The sequence below is a fragment of the Rattus norvegicus genome, chromosome 6 (genome assembly GCF_021556685.1).
Source record: "Rattus norvegicus strain SHRSP/BbbUtx chromosome 6, alternate assembly SHRSP_T2T, whole genome shotgun sequence".
Classification (NCBI taxonomy): Eukaryota; Metazoa; Chordata; class Mammalia; order Rodentia; family Muridae; genus Rattus; species Rattus norvegicus.
Window position 1 is genome coordinate 103,085,005 of NC_141539.1, and position 13,080 is coordinate 103,098,084.

Sequence of the window (13,080 nt, forward strand, 5' to 3'; positions counted from 1 at the left end):
GGAACAAGGAGAGGACAAGGGGGTATTTGTCCTAGAGGGGAACCAGGGAAAGGACTGCCTCTGGACACAGAGGAGACAGGACAAGATGTTTAATTTTAATTGGCCATGTTAAGTAGTGAGCCAAATGGGGTTTTTGATTGCTAGACTTTAACACCCTGATAGCTGAACCATGTTAGTCAGCCTCGGAGGAAGAATTAGCCAAATAAAGGAATAGGCCTTAGTAGCTAGCTTTAGGAATGTAATCTAACAGTTTTTAGTAAGTCATGGGGGCAATCAGGGAGAAGGGTACATGGCCTGCCAGAGCCATGCCAGGACTGGCTAGAGTCCCTTCATTATGGCTTTAATAGCTGAAACTTACTATCTCACAGTTTTAATAAACTCGACCCATGGGAAATGGCACTACTAGAAAGTATGGCCTTGTTGGAGTGGGTATGGCCTTGTAGGAGGAAGAATGTCACTGTGTAGGTGGGCTTTGGGCTTTGAGGTCCTATCTTCAGGCTCTGGCCAGTACAAAAGAGATTCTCCTCCTAGCTACTCATAATACAGTCTTCTCCTGGCTGCCTTAGGATCAAGATGTAGAACTCTCAGCCCCTTCTCCTGCACCATGCCTGCCTGGATGCTGCCATGCTTCCTGCCATGATGATAATGGACTGAACCTCTGAAGATGTAGGCCAGTCTCTATTAAATGTTGTCCTTCATAAGAGTTGCCTTGGTCATGGTGTCTGTTCACAGCAATGGAAAACCTAACTAAGACAGATACTGAGGGAAACAATTACCTGATCATGGTGTTCAGAGATGGGACCTTTGGGAGTGGACTAAGGTTAGATATGGTCTTCAGACTCTGGCCTCATAGTTGAACTTCTTGTATCTTTCTAACATGAAAAAGAAAGACTGGAAAACACGTACAATCCATGTCGCCTGTGTAACCTCTGCATCACCTAGGGACTCTACTGATGTGACTCTTGGATCTCCAGAAAGATTGGTGAAATGCATTTCTTTCTTTTCTTTATAACTCACATACACTATAAATTCCTTGGATGATTTATCCTGAAGATCTTCTGTCTGTGTACAACCATTGGAAGCAACTAAAGAGACCAATTTTCCTCAGATTGAACAAAACACTGCTCCCCTGTTCCCAGTTTCCTCCAGTCCCATTGTTCCTTATCATTACTTCCTTATTGTTATATCAATTACCATTTTCCTTTGTGTCCCTGCTTCTGTTTCCTTTCTTAAATCCTGATTTATTATTTTATATTAACTGCCTGTCCTCCGTAAGTTGGTGAGATTGCCAACTTTGCTATAAACAAGTCCTATTATGCAGAGCTACCTTTTAATTCCTTTTCTAAGTCTTTAAATTATAATCTCTGTGTATTCTCTCAATAGCTCCCTAGGTACCTGGAGGTGATAATGGAAGAGTCAGTATATTTCAGCTTAGGGTTAATGATTACTTGTTTTCCCTGTTCACTTTTAATGTTGAGGCATAAACACATTTCAGAGGCAATTTAAAATATATGTTGAAAAATGTAACACCACGAACAGAGGTTTATATTTATTTCAAAGCATTTTGTATTCACAATTCTAACATGTAAGTGCCATACATATTATCACCATCTCTTTATCCAAGACAAAATAAAAGATAAAAAGAAGCTGTAGTTCTGGCCCCAGAACCATGTGAGTAGACAGAGATGATGTGTGCACCCCTTAGAACCCAAAGAGCTATGTTCTTAAAGTAGAGTAATGCTTCATAGCTATAATTCCTATACTTGGAGCTGAAAGAGGAAGATTCTAAGTTCGAGTTCACCCTGAGCTAAATACCAAGACCCTGCCCCAAAATTACTAACAAACAACCCACATTCTTCTTAATGTACATCTTTCTGTTTCCTTGTGGAAAATGAAGTTATTTGATCAGAAGTGGAGGTTTCCCAATTTAAGTAGGCTGAATTAGCCTAACCTCCCACAAAGATCCTTATCTCTTAATCCCCAGAACCTATGACTATTATCTATCTCTAAATGTTACCTTATTTGGGAATGAACCTTTGTAGACATAATTACTATTTTTCTATAATGAGCTGATTCTGGGTTACTTTTGTGGGCACTAATTCCAGGTAATTTCTTATAGAAGAAAAGACACAGAAAGCAGAACACAGAAGCAGGAATTAACCACAAGCCAAGGGCCATCTGGAGCCACCAGAAGTTGGATGAAGAAAGGACAGATCCCCTTTCTTCTGAGGAAGTTCAACCCCGATGAGACCTTGAATTTGTATGTTATAGCTTCCAAAAGCATTGAAGGACAGGTTTCTGATTTGCAATCTACTGACCGTGTGCCTGCTGCAGCACCTACAAGAGATTTATACACAAGATAACATTACAATAAAAAATAAGACAAATAAACTCACCTCTTACTTCACTGTCACGCCATTCCAGGGTGAAGAATCGAAATCAAGTTAAATAAATTCAGTGATTGTAAGAAGAGTTTCAGACATGGAGTGAGGCTCAGGAAATCTATGCCTTGCTCAACTCTCAAACTCTTTCTTCATTCGTCATAGTTGAGGAGATTCTGAAAACAGATATTTACTTTCTTATGTGAGAATAAGAATGCACAGAAAATTGAGAATTAAATTCCAGCAGTTCTCCTAGAACTTTCGTTAATACACCCTTTCAAGTCATAACATTCCAATGTAATGCTAGGTTAGGGAGATGAGCCAAATGCTCCTAAGAATTTATATCAGCTTAACCAGATATCTAAGAAATGGCTTTAACTTTTAAACGTAAAAGTAATAAATTTGCATAAAATTTAAACACTATGGTAAATGAATAAAATAGGAAATGAAAATTACTGTACCAGGAGTAGAGTTTGGAATGAGTAAAGAAATCTATTTTGGATTTCTCCTCTTAGTGAGAGCCCTGTTTAGCTCTTTCCTGAGGACTGTCCCATTCTTCCCTTCTAGCGCATCCTTATTCCTTTGTGTCAGAAGCTTATACCTGCAAACATCCCCTACATGGGACTTCTGATGGCCACATCTGGCTAGGACTCAGATAAGTCACACTGTTCTTATTCTCCATGTCTGCCTCTACAGTCTCACTCAGCCCTGTATCAACATTCTTCCTCCTACTTCTATTCATTAGAGACGCAACGCTTGGCACAGTACCCCGGTCCACTAGCTCTTTCATTAGGGTCTCTCCAGATGAATTCTTTATCCTACTATAGCCTAATTTCAGGAAACCCTCCTCCCACTGCACTTCCAACTCCCTGAGGACCTCATCTCTTGATGTGAAGAGATCTTTCCCACAGCCCCTCTCTGCCTTTTCACCTAGCCTACCTCTACTCTTCTCTGTGGCTCACCAACCTGCACTCTCTGCAGGGGCATCCACAGCCACAATGCTTTTCTAAGATCCAGAGAAGGCAACAGAAATCAGGGAATGGAACAGTCACCTAACAAAGAAAAGACAAGATATCAGCACCTAAAATCACTTCAGTCACCATAACTTCAGATGCCTGAAGCCAATACAAAAACACAAAAATGAATAGTCAAGATAATATGCCTCCAACCAGAACCTAGCAGCCCTACTATAGTAGGCTCTGAGAATTGCAATATAGCTGAAACACAAGACAAGAACTTCAAAAGATCAAATATAAATATGCTAAAGATCTTAAAGAGTATGAATGAATACCTTAATGAAGACCACAAAACCACAAAGAGACAGTCGAGTGCAATAATGAAAGCAGTTATGTTTTTATTGACATAAAAGTAGAATTACAGAAAAACTAAAATAAAACTGGAAGAGAAAAATGTAGAAAGTCAAAACCATCAGATGCTGTATAAACTCTTGAGAGAGCATAGATGTCAGCCCAGATTTTTATATCCAGCAAAAATATAAATCACTTCAGAGAAAGAAAGAAAAGCATTTAAAACCAATTTAAAGCAATACCTACCTACTACCCCAGCTCTATAGAAGACACTTGATAAAAGCTTCAGACTAAAGAAGTTAAACACACCCAGGAAAACACAAGAAATAAATAGTCCCAGAACAGTAACTCAAAAGAATGGGGGAACTCCTATCATAACAAGTATATAACAGGAATCAATAAACACTGTGTACTGTTAACTCTCAATATAATTGTCATAATTACAATGACCCCCCCCCAAATAAAATACAGACTAACAGATTGGACTAGAAAATATGACCCATCTTTCTGCTGCAACCAAGAAACAGATGTTACCATCAAGGATAAACATCACCTCAGGGTAAAAGAGTACTCCAAGCAAATGGATCCAATAAACAAGCAAGTGTAATTATTTTTAAATCTGACAAAATAGACTTCAAGCCAAAACTAATCAAAGGGAAAATCCACCAAGAGGACTTTAAAATTCTAAACATTTATGTACCAAACCTGGGAAACCAAGTTCCTAAAAGAAATGTTACTACAGGTAAAATCACATATTGACTATCCTACAGTGACAATGGGTGACTTCAATCTCCAAGTGTCATCAATGGACAGGTCAACCACATGAAAAACTAAGCAGAGAAGTGTTGGAGTTAAATAACATCATAAAACAAATGAGCCTAGTAGATATTTACAGAACATTTCCCCCAAATATAAAAGAAAATATTGTCTTCTTGACAGCTAACAAAATTTTCTCCAAAATTGGCCACATAATTGGACATAAAACAATAACAACAACAACAAACCAACCCTGTATCCCATCTGAGTGGATTAAATTTATATATCGACAACAACAAATATGCAAACTTAAAGAAACTGAACAAAAAACTGAATGAGTCAGGACAGAAATTAAGAAGAAAATTTAAAATGGGTTAGAATCAAATGAAAATTAAATACAGTCAAATCTATGGGACACAATGATGTAGTTTTAAGAGAAGTTCATAGCACTAAGTGCCCACATGAAAAAATTGGAGACGCCTCCTATTTACAACTTAGTGGCACACTTGAAAACTATGGAACAACAAGCTCTAGAAACAGCATCTAAAAAAGATTAGACAGCAAGAAATAATCAAACTCACAGCTGAAATCAACTAAACAAAAACAAACAAACACAAAGGATCAATGAAATTAAGAGTTGGTCTTCCTATGGAGGTCCTATCCTGTTCAGGTTCCTCAATCCTATCCTCAGCTCCTCCATAAGACATCCCGAGTTCCACATAATGTTTGACCTTGGGTCTCTGTGTCTCCTTCAATTGGCTGTTGGGTGGAACCTCTCAGAGGACAGTTATGCTAGATTCTTGTCTGCAAACAGAACAGAGTATCATTAATAACGTCAGTGATTGTTCCTTGCTCATGGGATGGGTTTCAGTTTGGGGCAGTCCTAAGTTAGCCAGTCCTTCCATCTCTGATCTATCTTTGTTCCTACACATCTTGTAGGCAGGACACATTTTGGGTTTGTTTGTGCAGGCTGCTGTCCTTATCTCTCCACTTGGAAGACAAAGAGAGTCACCTAACCTGGACCTTTGGGACCCCCACAGACTGAACTACCAACCAAAGAGTAAGCATGGATTGGACCTGGGCCCTCTGTACATTTGTAATAGATATGCTGCTTGGTCATCACGTAGATTCCCCAACCAGTGGAGCAGGTGCTGTTCCTGAATCTGTTGGCCTGCTTGCCTGTGGATCTTGTTCCTCTAACTGGGCCACCTTGTCTGGCTTCAGTGGGAGAGGATGCACCTAGTACTTGATGTGCCAAGGAGGGAGGGTGTAGTGTGTGAGGGGATGAGAAGGGAGGAATAGGGGAGATCTGCATGAAGGGGTACTGGGAGGAGGAGGGTTGATATTGGGGTGCAAAGTAAATTAATTACAAAAAGAGTTGGTTATTTGAGGGAATCAGTAAGATTGACAAACCCTTATCCAAATTAATTAAAAGATATAGAGAGAAGATCCACATTAATAAAATTAGGGATTAAAATGTGAGACATCACAACAGACACCAAGGAAACCAAGGTGCATCATAAAGATGCATTTCAAAAATCTGCTCCCTACCAAACTGGAAAACCTAAAATAAATGGATAGATGTCTTGATTTGTACAACTTATCAAACTGAAATCAAGATCAGATAAGCAATGTAAAAAGACCCAGAAACCTAGTGAAATAGAAGTAGTAATTAAAGTCACCCCTTTAAAAAGCCCAGGATCAGATGGATTCAGTTGGGGAATCTACCAGACATTAAAGAAGAATTATGTCAATTCTGCTTTAATTAGTCTACAAAAGAGAAACTGAAGAACCATTGCCTAATCTCTTTGTGAGGCAACAATTGCCCTGATACCTAAATCACACAAAGACCCAACAAAAAAAAACAAAAAGGAAAAAAGAAATTTACAGACCAATATCCCTTATGAACATACATATAAAATTTCTCAAACACTAGTGCCTAACTAGTGTTCACACCTACTGAATAGTGTTCATGACCCTGGAAGGCACTCTGCATTCTACCAGAGGACTATCAACCCAGCTACAAAGTATAACAATGGGGACCCACCTGCATAATTCACTGGTGCAATAGTGGCACAAACATTGTGGGGGGTAACCAACCACTCTCTGGACTTAAGGTCCATTCTAATAGATCAGTGGACCTCAGCCTTCCTAATGCTGCAACCCTTTAATACAGTACCCATGCTGTGGTGACCCCAACCATAAAATTATTTTTGTTCCTACTCCATAACTGTGATTTTGCTACTGATATAAATTGTAGTGTAAATAGCTGTGTTTTCTGGTGGTCTTGGGCACCCCTATGAAAGAGTCATTTAATCCCCAAAGGGGATTAAACACACAGGTTGAGAACTGTCTCATTTAGAGGGAACCCATGTCTGACACTGTTCCAGTGTCCAAGAATCTGAGACTAGACAGGCCATGAGCCTATGAAAGAATCAAATGCCATTGTTCTGCTAAAGGAACATAGAAACAAAATGACTCCTTACAGCATCCTCCTAGATCCATAAATCATTACCTCACTCCACCATGATCAGAGAAGCTTCTTCTTTGCAGTAAATGGAAGTAATACAGAGACCACAACTGGACAATGTGCAGAGTGAGAGACTGAAACATTCAGTCCTAAATGGGATGCCTGCATCAAATACTTCACCTTAGTGCAAAAGAGGAGACATAACAATTCAAAGAGCCAAAGGGGATGGATGACACCAAAGAAATAGTATCTCTCAGACATGACAGGACTGATGCACATGTGAACTCACAGGGACTATAGCAGTGTGAATAGGTTCAAGTCAGACAGAGTCCTAGTGCCGAGAGTAGGAAGTATATAGGAGCTCCCTTCCCCATGCAAGAAGCTATCTATAGTTGGCGTCTACTTGTAAAGAAAGAACAATAATGTACCCACTGGGTACATTAGCCAAACCTAGGAGTAAGCCCCATTCATGGCCAAGAGTAGTTGGTCAACACAAAACAAACTCAATGGTGATTTCATAGACTTTTTGTCTTAGATTGCTTTATTTGGGGATATTTTTGGTGTTACTGTTGTTCTGCTTGTATATTAGGGCTTCTGATGTTGTATACTTAAGGGTTTTAATGGGGGGGTTGTTTTTGGAGGGAGTCTATGTATGTGGGTTTTTTCTTTATTTTTTTAATTCTGTTTTCTTAGGTTTTTCTTTTCCTTCTCTTTTGTTGTTTGCTTGTTTGCCTGTTTTCTAAAGGGAGAAAGAAAAGGCATGGAGTTGGATATTTGGGGAAGTTAGAGGATCTGGGAGGAGTTAGGGGAGGAAAGCAAGATCTAAGTATATTGTAGGAAAACAAATTTTCTATTAAAAAAGAGTAACCATTGCATATGATTGCTGATATGTATCTGGGTTTTATGACTTCATAAGATTGATTTGTATGACTGTGACATGACATTAAAATGACTGCACCAACAACAACAAAAAAATGACTGCACCATAAAGAACTTTGAATTAAGACAGTTCAGGCAAACGTTCCTACTGTTTCATGCATAAAACCCTCCATTGCTTTGACCTTCTAACATTCAGAAAGTCCTTTAAAAGACTCACAGAAACTTCTAAAAGATCTTTGGCCATGGAATGAGAAACATTTCGTGAAAGGTTGTTAACATGCCCCTTAATAGTAAGATTCAATAAACATTTGTCTACGTGGATGTGTTTAACAGACAGCCACAAGACAAAATACCACAATGCAACAGAAAGCTATTAGAATGGATACTCATAAACCAGTTAATGCCTGTCAGCAAGCAGAGAACTAGTAGCTTCTCCCTCTATTGATACTTATGGTTACAACTTAATGATGTTTTTACTTAACTGATGGCAGCTGTCTCCATGAAAAACTATTAGCACAGTAGATCTTTATTGAAACTGGCAAAGTAATAAATAACACTTGTGACTTCTCCTTTGTTCACAAGGTTAATTGTTATTTAATAACAATTGTGATGCGCTAAGAGCTTCCAAGAAATTATATATGCAAACCATTAGACTAAAATAGAAGTCTCAACAATGTACTAATTTATAAGTTGTTGATAGACCAAAGGCACAGAGGTGATACAGTACTGGATAATATGGTGATTGCCCAGGCCTCTGTGTTGTCTTCTTATTTTTCATTTACATTGACATATACTCATTTAGCAAAATAGCAAGCTATTAATCTAGGAGATACAAAAATTTATATGATACCACTTTTGACCTTGGAAAATGCTCCAGGACACTAAATACACATAAGTGGATTAGTTAATGAGTTCAATTTAGAAGATACAAAGACAAACTATTCCAACCTGCAAAATCTGTCATAGATAATGCTGGACAGGATTTGCTAAAATTTAAGTTTTTCAATGCCATCCAATTTGATTTAAGAACTGTTTCTTTCCTAGTCCCTGACAAACAGGTCCGAATTTACCTAACTGTAGTCATTTATTTAGACACTACTTCCTTGAGAATGGGATGGAACCTGTGAGATACTAATTTCTTCCTCTTTATCCTACCAAGGAGGAGGATGGAGGCCAGTTGAAAGGGCTTACTCAAGTCAAGTGGCCACAGCAAAGGCTGGACCAGAGCTTAGGTGACCCAATTTCTTGCTTCTTTAAGACATGAGAAGACGATTGTGTCAATATCATCCTTCAAATCTCAACACACAAATTGCAAGCAAAAAAAATTCAAAAAAAAAAGGAAAGAGAATAATGTTGATAACGGTGGCAGTGGTGATGTAAAATGAAGAGTAGAGAAGAAAGGAAAGAGATAGAGAAGAAAGCTGATGCACTTAGTGACATGAACTGGGGGAAGGGCTTTGAAAGCGCATCTCCTGTAGGCTTTGCAGCATTTCTGGTACTAAAATCGTTCTAAGTTTACAGGTAAGGGAAAAGTGCCATTAAATGCCTGCGGTCACATGGTAAGTGTCTGGCTGCTGGTAAATGTGAAATATCATGCAGGTCTGACCTGAGATCCTGTATGCAACACAGTGTACAGTAGAGGCTGTGCAAGCTCTGGTAAACCATGCCCACCCTACCATGCTGAGATAACCGGACAGGGGTTGGGGGTATCCTGACTGCTGCTGACTGACAAAGCCCTGGAAAAGGCTCAGATTGTTATAGCAGCCCCTAAATGGCATTTCTAATGTTCCTGCTCTCTGTGATGCATTCAGTTACCAAGACAATCATCTCAAATAAGAATTCTAGTGAAGCTTAGAGCAAATTAATTAGCCATGCTGCAGACACATTAAGACTCTGCAAGCAGTTACCATAGCAGGTAACCTTGCATGTTTTACAAAGTGTGGCGTTTTCATTTCAGCTCATGTTTAATAATGAATAATTTTCCCTGCCCCCTGCTAAACACTGAATGATGAGAAACCCTATGCTAATTCAGGGGTGTTGAATTAATCTGTTAGTAGAATATTCACATTTTCCCCAAGGCAGCCTTCCCCCTCATTCAGGTTATATCTATGTTCCTACCCTTATCCTCCCCCAACAAGTCCCAGTAAATGTCTGCAAAGGAGATAGGCCTTTATGCTTGGCAATGGAGAGAGCAGTGGGACTTCCAAGTGTGTAAATGGGAGGAGTGTACAGAGGCCATCAGCTACCAGCAGGTGGCCTCCCTGCCCACTCTGAGGCACCTTGCAATGAAACATCGTCATGTTTCTCATTCCCAGAAAGTGAATCCAGCATCCTCCATTGCTCCCAAGCCCTCTGTCCTGCTTTAGCTGTCTTCAGAAAAGGTACACATGCCCTAGCCTGTAATTCTATTCCCTTCCATGAGTGCAAGTGGCATCATGGTAAGGGCATTGTTTTGCTCACTGATGTCTCCCTAGTATCTAAGCCAGTGCCCAGCACAGAGAAGGTATGCTGAATAGTAAATAAGCATGCAATGCGCTTGTCAATATTGTCTGTTTTACTTAGCTATTCCTAAGAAGATAAAGAAAAGAATAAACTCATATCACATAGCAATACTCCGCCCAGTTCCCCATCTGTTCTCTGATGTTATTCCTCTCCTTGTACCTCCTAGGTTTTGCAATAGCCCCATAGCTGTCCCAACAATCTAGAAGGTTATGCCCTATCACCAAAATAAAGTCGAGACTTGCTGCATTCTCTCCCACATCCATCTCAAAAATTATTTCAGGCAAGAGAATCAAATATGAACAGTGACCTTACTAAGTAAATCATCAAATATTCATAAAAAGAATGTCGTATGGCCATTACAAAGAATTAGGTTAATGTAGATTAATAATAGATAGATGGTGGGTTGATATAGAGACATGGATGGATGATTGACATATTGTTTAATCTCAGTAGATCACTGAACGTAAGTATGAGAAATTATTGACTTTGGCTGCCTTTAATAGACAGAATCTGGCAAATGTGTTCATAGTAGGAAGGTACTGGGCAGGGAGTGGGAAATGTGTTCCCGTATCTGTGGATTACAGAAGACAATACTGAACATCTTCACTCACTCTTCACAATATCTGTTGAGGCATTGTCTCACTAAATCCGGAGCTCACTGGTCCTTAAGGATCCATGCCTAGTTTTATGTGGTTCTGGGAATTGATATCAGGCCTTTATGTTTGTGCAGCAAGCACACTATCAGTTGAGCTATTTCCCGAGCTGAAGAGAATACATTTCTAGAAATGTGTTTAGAACGAGAGGTTGCAATGTAGAAAAAGGTTGGTATATTTAAATTTTCAATTCAAAAATTAACTAAGCACCGGTGTACACTAACAGAAAAAGTGTGGGTGGGCAGGCAGCAAGCCATCAATAAATTTCACATGGCCCCTAAAAGAATTTACCCAACCAAATTTTAAGCTTTAGGATGTCTGGAAGAACTTATTTTTTAAAGAACTGAATCTTCATCCTTCTGTTCTCTATGAGAGTTAAGTTCTCAGCCCACATAATGGTTCGTTCCTGCTGGGTCAGAAGACCAAAGAAACTCTAAAAACATAAAATCAACCTAAAAATGCATCTGTTCCAAAGAAGGTAAGTTGAATGAGATTTTTGGATTGGTCTCTCAAGAGCTTGTCACTCTTGCAGCCATTCTTTTCATGTAAAATAACTTTTAAACCAGAATAACCACTAAGCCATATTGGAGTACTACTCAGCTATCAAAAACAATGATCTCATAAAATTCATAGGCAAATGGATTGAACTAGAAAATATCATCCTGAGTGAGGTAACCCAATCACAGAAAAACACACATAGTATGCACTCACTGATAAGTGGATATTAGCCCAGAAGCTCAAATTACCCAAGAAACAATCCACAGACCACATGAAGTTCAAGAAGAAGGATAACCAAAGTGGATGCTTCACTCCTTCAAAAGGGGAACAAAAATATTCATAGGAGGAGATATGGAGGCAAAGTTTGGAGCAGAGACTGAAGGAACAGCCATTAAGAACCTATGTATATATGGGTATATGGCCCAGATATATACAGCCACCAGGTCTAGATAAGATTGATGAAGCTGAGAAGTGCATGCTGACAAGAGCCTGATATAGCTGTCTCCTGAGAGGCACAGCCAGAGCATGTCAAATACAGAGGTGAATGCTAGCAGCAAACCATTGGACTGAGAATGGGACCCCCAGTGGAGGAATTAGAGAAAAGATTGAAAGAGCTGAAGGGGCTTGCGACCCCATAAGAACAGCAACGCCAACCAACCAGAGCTCCCAGGAACTAAACCACTACCCAAAGACTATACATGAACTAACCCATGGCTCCAGCTGTTTATGTAGGAGAGGATGGCCTCATAGGGCACCAATGGAAAGAGAAGGCCTTGGTCTTGCCAAGGTTGGACCCCCAAAGTAGGGGAATGGCAGGAGGTTGGGGGGAGGGGAGGGGAACACCCTTATAGAAGAAGGGGAGGAGGATGGGATAGGGGGCTTTTGTTAGGGAAAGGGAATAACATTTGAAATGCAAATTAGAGAAGGAAACAGACTGGATAAACAGTTCTCTGCACCCAAATCCCGTGGGAGGGAGAGCTAAACCTTCAGAGAGGCAGACAAGCCTGGGAAACCAGAAGAGACTGCTCTCTGCACACACATCTCGGACGCCAGAGGAAAACACCAAAGGCCATCTGGAACCCTGGTGCACTGAAGCTACCGGAAGGGGCGGCGCATATCTTCCTGGTTGCTGCTGCTGCAGAGAGCCCGTGGGCAGCACCCCACGAGCGAACTTGAGCCTCGGGACCACAGGTAAGACCAACTTTTCTGCTGCAAGAAAGCTGCCTGGTGAGCTCAAGACACAGGCCCACAGGAACAGCTGAAGACCTGTAGAGAGGAAAAACTACACGCCCAAAAGCAGAACACTCTGTCCCCATAACTGACTGAAAGAGAGGAAAACAGGTCTACAGCACTCCTAACACACAGGCTTATAGGACAGTCTAGCCACTGTCAGAAATAGCAGAACAAAGTAACACTAGAGATAATCTGATGGCGAGAGGCAAGCGCAGGAACCCAAGCAACAGAAACCAAGACTACATGGCATCATCGGAGCCCAATTCTCCCACCAAAACAAACATGGAATATCCAAACACACCAAAAAAGCAAGATCTAGTTTCAAAGTCATATTTGATCATGATGCTGAAGGACTTCAAGAAAGACGTGAAGAACTCCCTTAGGGAAACACAGGAAAACAT